This window comes from Oryzias latipes, chromosome 2, assembly GCF_053564925.1.
Source record: "Oryzias latipes strain Hd-rR chromosome 2, Olatipes_Hd-rR_3.1".
Classification (NCBI taxonomy): Eukaryota; Metazoa; Chordata; class Actinopteri; order Beloniformes; family Adrianichthyidae; genus Oryzias; species Oryzias latipes.
In genome coordinates, this window is record NC_136238.1 from 45,430,700 (window position 1) to 45,446,398 (window position 15,699).

Here is a 15,699-nt window from a genome sequence, read left to right on the forward strand (position 1 = left end):
ATGTCTCTGACTTTGATGTTTGATTTTAATTTGAATTTGATCATTTGATTCTTTTCAAATGTTCTATTTTTAATAAAAAAAATGAGTTTATGAATCAAAAAATGACCAAAATGATGATTCTAAGTGATTCCATGGTTCTAATACTCAGAATAATGTTTAGAAATGATCTAAAAAGGACATTGAAGGAGTTTGAGAGAACAGATTTCTGCTTTATATCAATAAGAAAAGAACAAATTCAAAGTTAGTTATTAGTTTTTACCTCTGATAATCCTAAAATGTGTGCTTTTATTGTGAAAAACCGTTTTCAAAGTGGATCCAGGAGCTAAATGGAGCTGAGAGTCTGGATGGAGTAGAAACTGGTTTCTCTCTAAATGGGAACATTTCTTCTTCTCCTCATCCAAACCCCAGTTGTTGCCGGGTAGACTTTCAAGAATGTTCCCGTTTCTGAAACATGGATTTATTTCTGGAAGACGCCATTTTTGTCCCTAAATGTTGGATTCAGTCTGAATTCCAGTCCCACTCCCAGCATTCCTGCTCCTCTTTAGCTCCTCCTCTTCCTCCCGATCAAGCAGCAGCTTCCTTGTCTTTTTTTTAAATCACATTTCAATCAGGTTCTCCTGTTATGTAGCTTCATTCCATTAGCAATACATTAAGAAAAGCTTTGATAGTGAAATAAAGGAAAAGATGAAGTTTGTGCGCTTCATTTATTTCAGTTTTTGCATCAAGCATCTGTCACACATGAACTGTGTCTGCAGATGAAGTACTGATAAATTTCTTGATTCAATTCAATTCAATTCAATTTTATTTGTATAGCCCAAAATCACAACAACAGTCGTCTCGATGAGCTTCAAAGTAAAACATGAAATCAAAAGGATCACGAATACAAAGAGTTCAATAGGAAAATACTAAAATTAACTAACAAACTGACTAAGCTATACTGGCATCCCTGCCCTTAGACCCCCCTTCGCGGTAAGGAAAAACTCCCAAAAAAAACGGATTCCGGAAAAAACGAAGAAACCTCAGGGGTGCCCACATGAAGGAGGGATCCTCCCCCAGGACGGACAGGCGATTTACCAGAACTCTTAGAGAAGAATTAACTTATCTAAATCTACAACTACATATATAAAAGTCCAGCAGACGAGCTTCATCCAGCCGTGGTTGGGGGGACAGTCAAAGGCGCGAGTCGAGCCGGAGACAGGAACCACAGCCAGGTGTAGGAGCAGGAGCAAAGGCGAGGCAGACGGTCAGGAACTGGAGCACGGATGAAACAACTTGATGCACCCAAGAACTGAACAGGCTGATTGTTCTTACACCGGAGTTTCAGCTTTGACTTGGTGTGAACTACGCCTTCATAGACACATAGGTTTTCGGTTTTGCGTGTACAATCAACAACAGTAAAACCTTCATTACTGAAGGTTGTCATGTCTCCGTTAACGCCTAGACAGAGTGCATTGATCTTAGCTACATCAGTCACAATGAAGGTGTCAGAGTAAAAGCAACCTCCGTGGATTTCTGTCATTTTTTCCCGGCACTGCCCAGGCTGCATGGCGCCGACCACTTGCCTCTGAAACTGAGCCTCTGTGTGTCCTACAGCAGACAGCAGCACCAACAGGAAGCAGGCGGACAGGGTCTTCATGACTGCTCTGGAGAAAACAATTTTACAGTGACAACCTGACTTACTTTGAGTTTCCACCGACGAATTCAGAGAGGACTTGTGGTTGAAGATCAGCACAGACGGTCTTTGAGGAGAGGTGTCTGCTGCTGCAGCAGATCCCTGTCTGTTATATACAGACCAGGCAGGCTAATTAGATCAGGTCGCCTTGAATAAACGCCTTCAATGTGAGCAAAATCAGTCAAGTCCATCGCCGTTTCAGCTGATAATGCAAAACAAAGGGACAGTTAGACAAATCCACAGAATAAAGATAAGAAACACTCTGAGAGCAGGACCATGGGTGAGGGTAAGTCTGGGTTTACAGGATCTGCTGCTGTCCTCCACATGCTCCAGCGAGGACCTGACAACTTTGATGTTGGTGCTCCCGGTGTTCCTGATCTCGCTTCAGAAAATCAGATTCTTCTTTTGTAAAAGTTTTCATTTGAAATGTTTGTTTTTCATTGTGAAAATCTATCGGTTAGTCCGCACTCGCTCACATGTGGATGGACAGTTGATAGGTGGACGGTTGATGGATGGATGGATGGATGGATGGATGGATGGATGGATGGATGGATGGATTGATAAAAGATGGATGGATAGATGATGGATGGATGGATAGATGATGGATGGATGAATGGATGGATAAAAGATGGATGGATGGATTGATATTTTTTGATTTTTTGATTGATTTATTTTTTATTTATTTTTATTTTATTTTTTTTAGCCTGTTTTATTTTTGTACAACTAGAAGAGAGAATTGCAACAATGTTTTTGTTTCTTCAATTCACAATTTTTGTAGTATTATTTTTTATTTATTTGTTACATTTAGTGTGTGTGGGGAGGGAGAGGGAAAGAATGTGTGGGGGTGGAAGAGAGTAAAAGGAAGAAAGGTGAAAAAGTGGGGGATACAAGCACTGAGTTATTAAGTTATTATTTTAAGCTGTAACGTTTATACCAGATCTGCTGGAAAGACAAATATTACATCAAAGGTGAAAATCTACCACAAAGATGAGCGGAAAATATCTGCCCATCAATCCACTGTAGGTTAGAAGGAGGGATGAAGCAGACAGGGACAGACCAGGCGACAGCCATGGGGGCCACCGGGCGCAGGACACCGAGACAAGGGCCAAGGACGAAGCCAGGGCCCCCAGAACCCATGAGCCGCCCACCACCCGACCGGCGCCCCGTCTCTGCAAGCCAGCCCAGGCACGCGACCCGAGCAACCCAGAGATTGTGATCTCATGGTATTCAGTCTGCAGTGTCTGACTGTTTCAGCAGATCTGTCAGTCTGGTTCTTTCCTCTCTGAGCTCCTTTGTTTCTTCTCAAAGAGGTCCCAGTTTACTCAGTACATGGTTGAATTGAACAGCCAGTTCACAGACGTCATTATGCTGCTGTTTCAGTTCGGAAACTTCATCCTGAAGCCGCTTCTTTTCATCTTCCAGTTTGGATTTTTCTTCAGAGATTCTGGTAAATTCATCTTTCACCTCTTTCACTTCCTTGTCCTTCCTCTGGAGTTCCTTCTACAGTATTTTCATCAGTCAAGAATTTTGAACACATTTCTTACTACTTATTTGTGCAGATAAAGTATATAACATGTGAAAATACTTTTGCTGATCACATTACCAACCTACTATGAAGGGATTTCTGAGCCATTGTTCCATGTGCAACACTTGCTGTTTTGAGCACAAAACCTGAAAGATTTTGTGCTCAAAAAATTATTTTGTACCTGAAACTCAACAAGTGCAAACAAAACCAGGAGCTGGAGGAAGTGGTCAGGGTTAGGGAAGTCTGGGAATCTCTACTTAGACCCCTGCCCCCGCAACCCGGTCCCGGATAAGCGGAAGGAGATGGATGGATGGATTATTGAAAAAATGTTTTATAGTGAACGCAGTCCTTTGTATTTAAAGTGGCAGATGTGGCACTAAAAATGAATAACATCAACTAATCTCTCTTCCTGCTCTTGTCGAGGACGGACGCTTTTCCTCTCGCTCCTCCTGTATCAGCCCCCCCCAGCTTTTTTGTCTGTCTTCCCCGGAGCTGCATCTTTCTGCCTGCTGCTACTCCTGCTCTTTTTACACTCTAAAGATGGATCTGATCAGCTGGTCTTTGAATTCGATCGACAAAGTTTTTTCAACACTAAGGAACGGGAAAGCGGACCCTTCCTGCCCAGACGGCACCCACGTGGCTGGAAACACCAACGACCCGTGGGGCAAGTGGAGGCTGGTGTGCCTGGCCCAGCTGTCTGTGGAAGACGTCAAGGATGTGTACCTCTTTGGATTTATGATAATTGGATTCCTCATCATTGGGATCGGAGAATTTCTGATCTATCAGGCAGTCTGGGAGCAGAAGACGGAGAGAGGCGATTCGTCTGAGCTCTGTGGAAGGATTCTTCTGGGAGGAGAGACTCAGAACGAGAAACTTTCACTAGTGGATCAAAAGCTCTGTGCTTGTCTTGCCCACTTAAGCAGGATGCTCTCGATCTTTGAACTTGTGCAGAAGATGGATACCAACTTGGAGCGCGTTTCTGCCCGAATGGAGGCTAAACTGGTCTAAATTGCCCACATTTTGGATCAAATCTGCCTCAGTGCAAGACCAGTCAAGGACACAGCCAGCAGAACAAACAACCTGCTGGCGCCGGAAAATCTAATCTAATCGGACCCCCCCCCCCCCCCCCCCCCCCCCCCCTGAGCTGAGACTCCTTGGCTCCAACCAAAACATAATTCGCTCTCAGAGTGTGAAAACCGCCGCTGTGCTGAAGGCCGATGCTGCTGCTCAACCCCCCCCTCGACCTCGACATTCCTCGGAACTCATCCCCCGCCCCCGAGTGAGCACTCCTGGAGACGCGAGCGCCCGTGAGGAGCAGCTGCGACCAGAGTGTAACACAGGGGGGGCCCCACCCCCCCCTATCCAACCTTCCCAGTGATCCCTGTGTACTGCGTGGCCGTGAGAATATGTGCTTCTGTGTTCAGACGGTGTTTTTTTCTTGTATCTACACATTGTATCACAGTGTTGAGATACGACTTTTTTTGTCACCAATCACCCCACCTATTGTAACCATCTTTACCCATCCTAAGAAATAGGTGCACAGTCGCTGCAGCTGCCTCAGTAAAACTCGAACTGTATGTGTATTTGTTGTATGTCTGATCTTGTTCGGGTTGCACTGGAACAATATTGTATGTCAGTGTAAAAGCTGTGCGTATGACAATAAAAGGATTCTAATCAACAAACAGCAGAAACCCACACTGTGAGAAAGATTCCACACTTCTGACTGATGTTCACGCCCACTCATTCCTAATAGATAAGATTGGAACAGAACAATGAGAACCAAAATAAAAAACAAAGGAACAGTTCTAATGTCTACTAGAAAACATGAATAACAAGAACACCAGACACAAACACCCGTCTGGTTCTTTATCAGCCTCTTCCTGAATACATTTTTAGGAAATTTTTTTCCTCACTTAACTTGGTCTAAAAAAATATAAACTGTCGTTACTACTTTTTGTTTAAATTAATAATCAAATGTTCACTTATTACATAAAAAGTGTCAGAATTAAAGATGTTTACAAAATCTTTCTTGTGTCATGGTAACACACACATGAACAAACTAAAAAATAATTAAAATATTTTAAAAAATGAAAATATTTAAATTATCTGAAATACGAAAACCAAAGTGATTGGATTTGCTGCAGAGGTAGAGTGGTTGACCTCTGATCAGAAGATCACAGGTTCAATTACCACTTTGCCCGTCCATGTGTCAAAGTGTCATTGGACAAAACTGAACCCCACATTGATCCTGGGGGTTATAGGTTAGTGCCAGTGTGAGACAGCACAGCTGCCATCAGTGTGTGAATGGGTGTGTGTGGGGGTGAATGGGACTGAATGTTTAGTAGTTTGGGCCTTTCAAAGACGGTACATTACCGGTATATTCCATACGTATATGGCAACATAAAAACAAGGCTTGAAATATTTAATTCTAAAAATCATAATTTCAAATAAAATACTAGTTTCTGTCTTTATGGAAGAAAATTTGTACTTTTTCCAAATCTCTTCCTCTGCTCATGTAAACCCCATGTTTTTACTGCACAAGTTCTCTGCTCCAAGTTTTCTTGCGCTTAGTTTTTAATGAATCCTTTATTAAACTGTTTCAAAATGTTTTTCTCTTGTGAATTATCATGTGTGTTTTGAGATGAGATATACGTACAAAACTTTTGTCACATTCTTTACAAGAAAAAGGCTTTTCTCCTGTGTGAGTTCTCATGTGTGTTTGGAGATAAGATATTCGACTAAAACTTTTGTCACATTCTTTACAAGAAAAAGGCTTTTCTCCTGTGTGAGTTCTCGTGTGTGTTTTGAGATTATGAACAAGACTAAAACTTTTTTTACATTCTTTACAAGAAAAAGGCTTTTCTCCTGTGTGAGTTCTCATGTGTATTTGGAGATAAGATATTCGACTAAAACTTTTTTTACATTCTTTACAAGAAAAAGGCTTTTCTCCTGTGTGAGTTCTCATGTGTGTTTTAAGATTAGATATTTGACTGAAACTTTTGTCACATTCTTTACAAGAAAAAGGCTTTTCTCCTGTATGAGTTCTTGTGTGTTTTTTTAGACTAGACAAATCACTAAAACCTTTAGCACATTCTATACAAGAAAAAGGCTTTTCTCCTGTGTGAGTTCTCATGTGTGTTTTGAGATGAGATATTTGACTGAAACTTTGTTTACATTCTTCACATGAAAAAGGCTTTTCTCCTGTGTGAGTTCTCATGTGTGTTTTGAGATGAGATATACGATTAAAACTTTTGTCACATTCTTTACAAGAAAAAGGCTTTTCTCCTGTATGAGTTCTTGTGTGTGTTTTTAGACTAGACAAATCACTAAAACCTTTAGCACATTCTATACAAGAAAAAGGCTTTTCTCCTGTGTGAGTTCTCATGTGTCTTTTGAGATCAGATATTTGACTAAAACTTCCACCGCATTCTTTACATGAAAATTGTTTCTCTCCTGTATGAAATCCTACATGAAAAGGTTTGATAGTGATTCTTGAGCTTTCACCAGACTTCAAAAAGGAAAAAAAATTCTGCGCTGGAGACTCTTTGTGTTTCTTAACCAAATCATCCTTCTTTGATTTTTCACTAACATCAGAGTCACACTGACTTTCTGACATGTGAGAGCTGTCCACACTTTGGACAAGACTTCTGTCTCTCCTCTTCCTCTGATCTCTATTCTGTGGGTCTGTCTCTTCATCTGTAGTTGATGATGATTCTGTCTCTTCATCTGTAGTTGATGTTGATTCTTCATCTTGGTTTCCTTCTTCATCCTGACTATCAGTTACATTAAAGCTCTGTTGATTGTTTAGATCTTCTTCACTGTTCTCATCTTCCTCATAAGTAGGAATCTCCATCAAGGTATCAGTCTCCTGCTTCAGATTAAGCTGCTCTTCATCCTGACTGATGCAGAGTTCCTCTGGCTCCTCTTTAATCTGTGGTTGTTCTGGTTTCTGTAGTCTATCTTTAATCTGTGGAAGTTGTTGTTCCTCTACAGTTTGTGGAGGTTCTGGTTCGTCATGTTCCACTCTGAAGTTCCACTGTTGGTTGTTTAGATCTACTTTACTTTTCTCATCTTCCTCATAAGTTGGTATCTCCATCAAGGTGTCAGTCTCCTGCTTCAGATCAGGCTGACTGTTGTAGAACCCTTCTTGCTCCTCTTTAATCGTTGATGGTTGTGGTTCATCCGGTTCCTCTTTATAAAGCGGAGGGTCCGGTTTCTCCAGTTCAACTCTTAAGTTCCTTTGCTGGTTGAAGAGATTTTCATCTTCAGTCACCCAATGCTGGGGGAGGACTGCAGAAACACAAAATGAGACATTTTTATGTTTTAGGGTTTTGTGTGTTGTTAATATTCACTATTAACTGATCATCTTAAAACACCAATTGTCTGTGAAGACTCACAGAAGTAGGATTAAAAATGCCATGTGGACATTATCATTTTCAAATTTGAAAAAGTTTCACCTCTTACCCAAATTGTCAATTCTGAAATAGCGGGTGAAAGAGCTAGTTTAAATGTGCTCCTGGGGGAGGAGTCAGACCTGAATCTGGATAGTATTGTCTATTTAGACTAAATGGTTTTAGGTCTTTAGAAGTCCTTTGTTCTCAGCTGTAGTTGGGAAGACAGTGGCTACCCTCCCCAACCTGGTAATCTCTTTCAGCTGTTAATGACCTAAGTGAAACTGGTTTGTTTGTCTGGGACTGATTTAAACCTGAGACCACCAGTCTTATTAAGATACTGTTTATCTTTCTTGACAAATATGGCATCTTTTACTCCTCGCTAAAACCATCCTTTCTCTCTGGCTAAAACTCAAACCTCGCTATCCTGGAAGCAGTTGTTTGTGGCCTTCAGGTGAAGTGTACTGCAGACTTGGGTCCACTTGAATTGGTTCTTTGATGTTGTTAATGCAGCTAGAAGCACAACCTATACAAGCGGCTTTACCAACATGACAGAACCAACTCAAGTGGACCTGTATTGGCTCGAGCAGGGGAACCAACCAGCCAGGTGAGGGGGCCCCCCTTCCGGCATCCGGGAGCAAGGGGGAACCCCGCCATTAGGGCCCTGAGCCACATGACAGGCGCTGCGCTGTACTGGGTGGCAGCCATTGGGGCCACTGGGAGCCAGACACTAAGACCCAGGCCAAGGAGGGAGCCAGGACCCAGGAGCTGCCCACCACCCAGCCGGTGCCTCGTCACCTCAAGCAAGCCCCGGTGCCTGACCCAGCTGAAGCTTCAGAGAGCTTCACTGCTTTGTAGAAGGTAACATACCTATGTGGTGGAGCTGCAGCTGTGGTTTCCAGATGACATCCAGCAGTCTGCGCTGACGACAGAGCTCCTCCTCGTACTGGACGATGGTTCCTTCACAGAGTCTGCAGATTTCTTCAGCAGCAGCAGCTAGTCGCTCGCTGATCAACTCTCTCAGAGACTGAAGGGAAGACATGGTTCCTGCTCCGATCTTCAGCTCCAACTCCCACAAACACCGCCGTCCTCTTCACTGCAGCTCCGATCGATCATCTGCTAGTCTCACAATCACAGCAAAAAGGTTCAAACAGAACTTTTCTCCTGGTTGGAGATTTTCCTGAAAGTTCCTGTGATCCTGCAGGAGTCAGTTCTGCTCAGCCTGCAGACCAAACAGAAAAGACTCTGGAAGCTTCCACATGGGAAACTTCCAGACAAAGAATCCAAACAACAACATCTGATTGGTTGACTTTTGGAGGGAAAGCTGCAACAGTCTTCTGTGATTGGTTCAGCCGTCCCTGCCCCCACTAGTCCACTGCACAGGGGGCAACATTCCAGGGGGGGTTGGTAATCTCCTCCTTCTATTGTTTCTGCCCCACTGGCTCTTTCAAAATAAAGGCTTGTTGTAGCAGAAACCTGAATGGAACATCAGAATGGACTCAAACTGCTGCTGGTTTCAAAGCCTCCTTCTCAACTTCCAGCTGAACTCTTCATGAGTTTGAGCGTCTGTGACAAACTCTACAGCTGAACAACAGCAGTGAAAATCTCCATGGATGTCAACTGGGAGAGAATCAACATGAGATTTCCAAGAGTTTCTGCAGGAACTCATCACAAAGTCAGGAGCTGCAAGGCCTGATGGGAGATCTGGGATCCTATTGTGACACGAAGGAAACTCTTTCATCTGACACGATCACTTTGATGTTAACATGAAGATGGATCCCAGTGATTCAGCTGAAAAACATCCCATAATACTGTTCTAGATGGTTCTAGAGTGGTGTGGAGATTTCCTGTTTCTTTTTCCTGTTTCTCCAGAAACTAGAAGTCAAAGCTGAAAGCAGAAGCTGCAAACTGAGTCTGTGAGGCCGATTTTCCAGCAGCACATCCTCCTCATCTGCTGCTGAGATGGAATGATGAAGCTCAGCTGAGGAACAGCAGGTTTCCTCTCACATGTTCCTGATGCAGAAAACCCTGTTTCATATCCAGTCATCCACATCATGAAGGATCAACATGTTTGACTGAATTTACATGAAAAGAAAAGACGTCAAAGAAATCTGTCCAGACGGGAAAGACTGAAGGAATCCAAGTTTTTAGCAGATAGACAGAACTTTGTTTGATTTTCTAGCTCTGCTTTTCTCCAAAGATGAAGAACATCAAGAAATGACCAATAAATGCTGATCTGGAACATTCTGTCTGGGAGTCTGACTGACACTTTGACACTTTCTACATTCTGCTTTGATCCGGGTCTGAACCTGCTTTCCTGCCACCACAACACATCCAATCCCAGCCCAGAACCTGAAGCTGGTTCTGAACATGAAGCCGGTCTTCAGGGACAGCAGGACTGATGAGTTAGTGATCTTCTCAGATGGACTTCAGACCCCTTAGAGCTGAAACTCTCACTTTTCTCTAGGAATCAGCTTCTTGTTGACGACACACTGCTGCAGTCAGGGGAACACACAAGAAACACACACAAAGACACACAAAGGGGGAGGAGCTTAGCTCGGGCATTGAAGTCATGGTGGAACTCTTCTGGGACTGATTTTAGACACAGAAAGCGCTGGTGTTGTAATCAATAAGATGATTGGTCAGCTTTAGCATCAATGGAAACATCACATGGTCTTTCATTAAAGTCCATTTAGATCATAGTTACAGAAAGAAGAACTGATCAGAAGTCAGGAATCAATGGATATTCAGAAACATTCAGAATATTTCACTAGTCTGATTGGAATCACTCTATTCAATAGAAACCAGCAAGAAAATAGAGATTTTCTCTCCTGACCTCATTATTCATGTGAATTTATCAGCTGTAAGCCATAATTCAGACAAATGGAGCCAGTAATTCCAGAATAATCCTCACATAGATGTTGTGTGAGGACCCCGTTTTCCTTTAGATGATCCAGCTCTTGGTCCACTGAACCTCCAACCTTCTTCCATTTGTTCAGCTGCTGGACAGAACAAAGAAAAACAAACAGATGTTTTTGCTGAGTCAGGAAAATGCCTGTTGGAGCTCCAACATGGTTGTTGACGGTGTTCCTCCTCTTTCTGCTCCGCTGACGTCCTCATTTTCAGTTTCCTGATCAGACAAACTAAACTCTTTTCCAGCTTTGAATCCTCAGAAGAAGAAACTTCCACCTTTGAGCCACATGCTCAGAGAATCCACTTCCAGAACAGCAGAGATTCCCGCCACATGTGACAGAGCATCCAGGTGATCTCCAACTACAGGACATCATCACCTGCCTGTGACAGTCACACCTCCATTCTAGATGCAGCCAATGACCTCTAGGCTGTTTGAGGCTCAGAACAACATGACCATCCCTCCTCCTGACCACCAGCTGCTCTGTCTCACAATGGCTGCCATGAGGAAGACTCCATGAAGAGTTAACGCCCAGAGGTCTGCTGGACCAGACCCCATTCCTGACAGAGTGATCAGAGAGTGCAGAGCAGCTGCTAGACGTCTGATGTCTGACAGGAAATCTTCTAGCAGATGTCAGCTCCATCCCATCAGACGTTAGCTGACAGACTGGGGGCCATGAGCTGGAACAGCAGTCAGAAACATAGTCAGAGGGTGGAGATGGGCTGCAGGTGAAGCAGGAGTCCCCGCCAGAAAAGACGCTCAGGACTCCTCCTCTTCTTCAGCTTTCTCAGGGATGAAGCAGAAAATGATTTTTCCAGAAACATCCCTCCTGCCTCAACCCACTTGTGTCAAGCTGCTGGAGTCAGCTGGTTTCCATGGCAACGGCTGATGAAGGACAGCAGTTTATTTAAAGTGAGACTGGAACATTGATGTTTATACAAAAATGACTGTTTCTGTTATCAAAAGCTGCAGAAAGAAGAGACTCAGCGTTTTCCAGCAGCTTCTTCCTGCAGAAACATCAGCAGAAGAGAAGCAGCAGCCATGAAGAGACTGAGGACGGACGGACATCCAGCCAGAATCCAAGCAGCACCTTCATCCTGATGAAGCTCCGCCTTCTGACCTTCATCAGTCATCTCCAGGCTCCGCCCCAGTCTGCAGCAGCTTCATCTGCTGCCTCCATCCTCTCTCTGTGAGTCTCTGCAGAGTTTTTCTGCAGCTGCTGGTTTTTCTGCGGCAGCAGCAGCAGCAGCATCAGAGCCAGAGAGCCAAAGAAAGTGGAAAGTCTGAGAAGGAAGCAGCTCTGAAGCTCTGCAGCTGACGGTGCAGCTTCAGGACTCATGAGGAGGAGCACATGCACGGCTCCTCTTCCTCTTCCACCTTCCTCTTTGAGGCAGCAGAAGTTCCTCCAACTCCAGCTGGAACTTCCTGCCCTTACAGACCATGTGGCCTAATGGACAAGGCGTCTGACTTCGGATCAGAATATTGAGGGTTCAAATCCCTTCATGGTTGGAAGCAGAACTTTCAGAGACTCCCAAAGTAAGACACCTGGTGGCTGTTCTTTGTAACTGCATCTGCAGCTTCTAGAAACCTCTTTGTTTCTGTTTTCATCTTTTCCAACAGTTTGTTTTCTTCACATGAAGCCTAAAGAAATGTCCTCAGAATGATGGAAACAGTTTTTCTGCAGCTTGAAGCTGTTCTGGAAGATTTTCTTCTTTAGTGCAGAGAAATCTCTCATTTGATGAGACGGAGGAACTGCAGCAACGTTTCCTGGAAAACCTCCACATTTCACTGAAACCATGTTGGAACTTTGTCCATGAGGTCACATGGTCTGGAAGAAGCCCCAGTTCCAGCTGACAGAAGTCTGCTTCTGATCCATCAGATCTACCTAGCAACAGAAGCAAAGCTTCACGTGTTGCAGCAACAGTTTCCATGTTTGGGAGGATCTTCTGAAGAACAGCTCAGTTCCAGATCACATCATGATGTTTGATGTTTTCTTCATTCCAGGAAATCATCTGTGTCTCCTTTGATCTGTGCTGAGTCAGCACTTTGACTTCTTTTCAACTTTAGATCCATCATTTACAATCAAGGATTTATTGATAAATAGGATTTATTGACAGAAAATAAAGAGTAAATGTATTTCTCATCCAGCAGTGATTGTAAGTCTTTTATTTTGAAATTCCGATCATCATGGTGGGATTTCTAGATCTGCATGAACTCATCCTGAATCCAAAAGACACTGGAGCATCAAAGAATCCAACCCATCTCTGCCAACATGAGGCTCTTACTTTGAAAAGTCTCAGACTTCCTGCAGGGAAACAGGCTTTCTGCTGCTGCACTGACAGATGTGCACGAGCTTGAAAGAGCTTCCTGACTGAGGAGCTGCAGACTTTCTCCTGCAGAGCAGCAGCTGACTTCAGCGTCGTCATGGGAACACAGTCTGCTGCTGCTTCTGGAAACGTCTTCAAGGCTGTGGTGGGACTTGTTGGTCTGGAGGACAGATTCTGGGAGCAAATGCTGCTTCAGCTTCAAGCTTCAGCTCTTTTCTTCTGGCAGAGCTTAGAAGAAATGGAAACCTCCTTTGTTCTGACTGTTTGCTCCAAATCCCAGATTCAGGAATTCCTCCAAGAAGTTCAGCTCAGAGATCATCAGCAGAGAAAAGCCTGAAGTTCTGATGACAACAGAACATGATCAATATTATTGATCCACATGGAATCCAGAAGAAACTCTGAGGTGAAGACATGAAGACACAAGCTTCAGAGACATGAGGAGAAGTCAGAGTGGATTCATTCTGGACTTTCTTCTCACATCTTCTCTTCACAACATCTTTGTTTTTGATCCTTCAAATCTTCTGAAATCTGATCATCCATGGATTGTTTTTGTGGGATCAGATCCAGAGTTGCTGAAAGTTCTGCTGCCCTCTGCTGGTCAAAGTGTCCAAACAGCAGAGAGGAGATTCTCTGGGATTCCTTGGAGTCCAGATTCTCCTGGATGTGAACAGTCTCTGCTTCTGGAACAGAAGAGTCCTTCTCAGAGCAGCATTGAGGATCTGTTCTGTGCGGCTGAGAGCCCTCCCTGCTGGTAGGAGACAGAAGCACATCAGCTGCTTTTCTTTGGCCGTTCAGAAACAGTCTGGAGACTCTAAAAAACCTCCACTTCCTGCAGAGCATCATGTTTGATCCTCTTCCTTCAGAAACGGCTCCATTGTTCCATGGCTCAGCAGTTTGACTAAAGCAGCTGAGAGTCTGGATGCAAACAGACCTCAGCAGCTCATCCAGAACGCCATGACAGAAGCACATGCAGCAGCACGTGCACGCTCCCAGAGAGCAGCAGCTGATCCAAGTCCTGAGACCTTTCTGTTCTGCTTGGAGCACACTTCAACATGAACTTCATTTCCCATCATTCCATCTGTCAGGAGAGAACAGCTGCAATCAGCTTCCTTCAGGAATGACTGCAGGTAGAAGGATCTTTCATTCTTCAGCACCACCAGGACCCACATCCAGCCCATCAACAGAAATAAATACAATTACAACGTAGTATTCTATATTAACAAATAACAGTAACAACTAACTGCTACCTATCTAACTAATGAACTAACTATATAGGTGTTGTAGATTGACTGTGTGAGCGTGCTGCGTCATGTGTAGAACTAGGAGGAGACGCGCACACACGTGTGTTGGGGATGCGTGTTGATCCTTCTGCAGCGGACAGCTGTCTAGCTGCATGCGAGGCAACATGTAGTGATTTTCATCGCACTTTAACAGCGCGCGTTCATGTTTGGTGTTACAGAGTGACTGAGAACAGTAATACCCCCCCCCCCCCCCAACACAAAATCCTGCGGCGGCCGGCCGTGTCGCGCACTTAAGAACGCACGCAGCTTGTAATGGAAATGAATGCAATGAAAAATAATAATTAGAATGCAGCTAATTTGTCGTATTTCCTCACGAGACGGAAACTTCTGTTGTAGAATGAGGATGTGCTTCTGAAAGTGCCGCCTGTGTGTGAGAGTAAGAGGAGCCACGTGCAGCGCAGAGGCAGACAGTGAGAGCGCGCGGCGCCTATGAGAGACAATGACAGGCACGGAGGGAGAGAAGGAGAGAATATTCTGATAGAAAGAAGTTAAGTCTGAACACAGGACTAGCAGAAAAAGTAAATTATCAGCAAAGATGAATGCGTTTAATGTGTTTATTATAGTTCCAATCACGGACCATATGCTGAACTAAAAAAAGAAAGAAAAAAGTGCAGTGATGCGGTGATGACCTCGTCACCGCGGTGATGCGGTTATCGTCACAGCCCTAGTCATGGCACTTTTGAGCAGTTTCAGACAGGTTTTCAGAGCTCTCTCCACTGAAACAGCCCTTCTCAGAGTCACTAATGACATCCTGATGCAGAGTGATGCAGGAAAATGCTCTGTGCTACTGCTACTGGGCTTGACCACAGCCTTTGACACTGTTGACCGTTATGTCCTCCTGGACAGACTTTTAAACCGCGGGATGTTTTTAAAATACAGATTTTACGCTGGTGTCTGGATTCAGTCAAGAGTTAAATGAATAATACTTTTCTTCAACTCAATGAAGCCCAAAACTGAGGTCCTAGTCTGTGCTCCTGACAGTTCCCCCCAGATAGTCCAGTGGTTCGGTCCACTTGCTTCCTCTATCAAACCGTCTGTTAGGAACCTCAGGGTAACCCCAGACCCGGTTTTATACCTCGAATCCCATGTCGGGTCACTTTTACGTTCTAGTCTTTATCATCTTAAAAACATTGAAAAAATGAGTCCAATTGTGTTGCGTTCTGAGATGGAGATGCTCATCCATGCTTTTATTTCATCTCGACTTGATTACTGCAACTCCATCTTCACATGTTTGAGCAATAAATCTTGAGAACGGCTCCAGGTTTTCCAGAATGCTGCTGCAAGGCTTTTGACTAAATTATCTAAGTTTTCACACGTCAGCTGCACTGATTCCCTGGACGGAAAGCAGCCCCCAAGCCGTTCCGGGAGGGCCCACTGCAGGGCCCCGCCCCAGAAGAGTGCCCGCAGCCCCAGACAAGCACCTCATCACTACCCAGGAGTTTTGGGCATTCCCCCGTCCCAACCCCAGGTACGAGCCAGGACCCCCCAAGGGAGACCCGCCCCGCATTCCAGGCAGCCACCCACCCCAGCCCACGGCTGGTCCAAGAAAGAGCAAGGCAGGGGCCAGCCGCC

At 44.3% G+C, this 15,699-nt stretch overlaps 2 long non-coding RNA genes and 1 other non-coding gene across 3 annotated transcripts; 1 reads left to right on the forward strand and 2 right to left on the reverse strand.

Moving 5' to 3' along the window:
- Positions 1–456: 456 nt before the first annotated feature.
- LOC144989661 (uncharacterized) lies at positions 457–4,450 on the reverse strand. Its single transcript, XR_013653907.1, has 2 exons — positions 1,681–4,450; positions 457–1,643 (listed from the first exon to the last, which is right to left on the reverse strand). It is a non-coding gene; the product is annotated as an uncharacterized LOC144989661 (long non-coding RNA).
- A 475-nt stretch (positions 4,451–4,925) lies between these two features.
- On the reverse strand, positions 4,926–11,556 carry LOC144989506 (uncharacterized). The gene is made up of 2 exons (XR_013653742.1): positions 8,459–11,556; positions 4,926–7,487 (listed from the first exon to the last, which is right to left on the reverse strand). It is a non-coding gene; the product is annotated as an uncharacterized LOC144989506 (long non-coding RNA).
- Positions 11,557–11,935: 379 nt separating this feature from the next.
- On the forward strand, positions 11,936–12,008 carry trnar-ucg (transfer RNA arginine (anticodon UCG)). The gene has a single exon. It is a non-coding gene; the product is annotated as a tRNA-Arg (tRNA).
- The last annotated feature ends 3,691 nt before the right edge of the window (positions 12,009–15,699 follow it).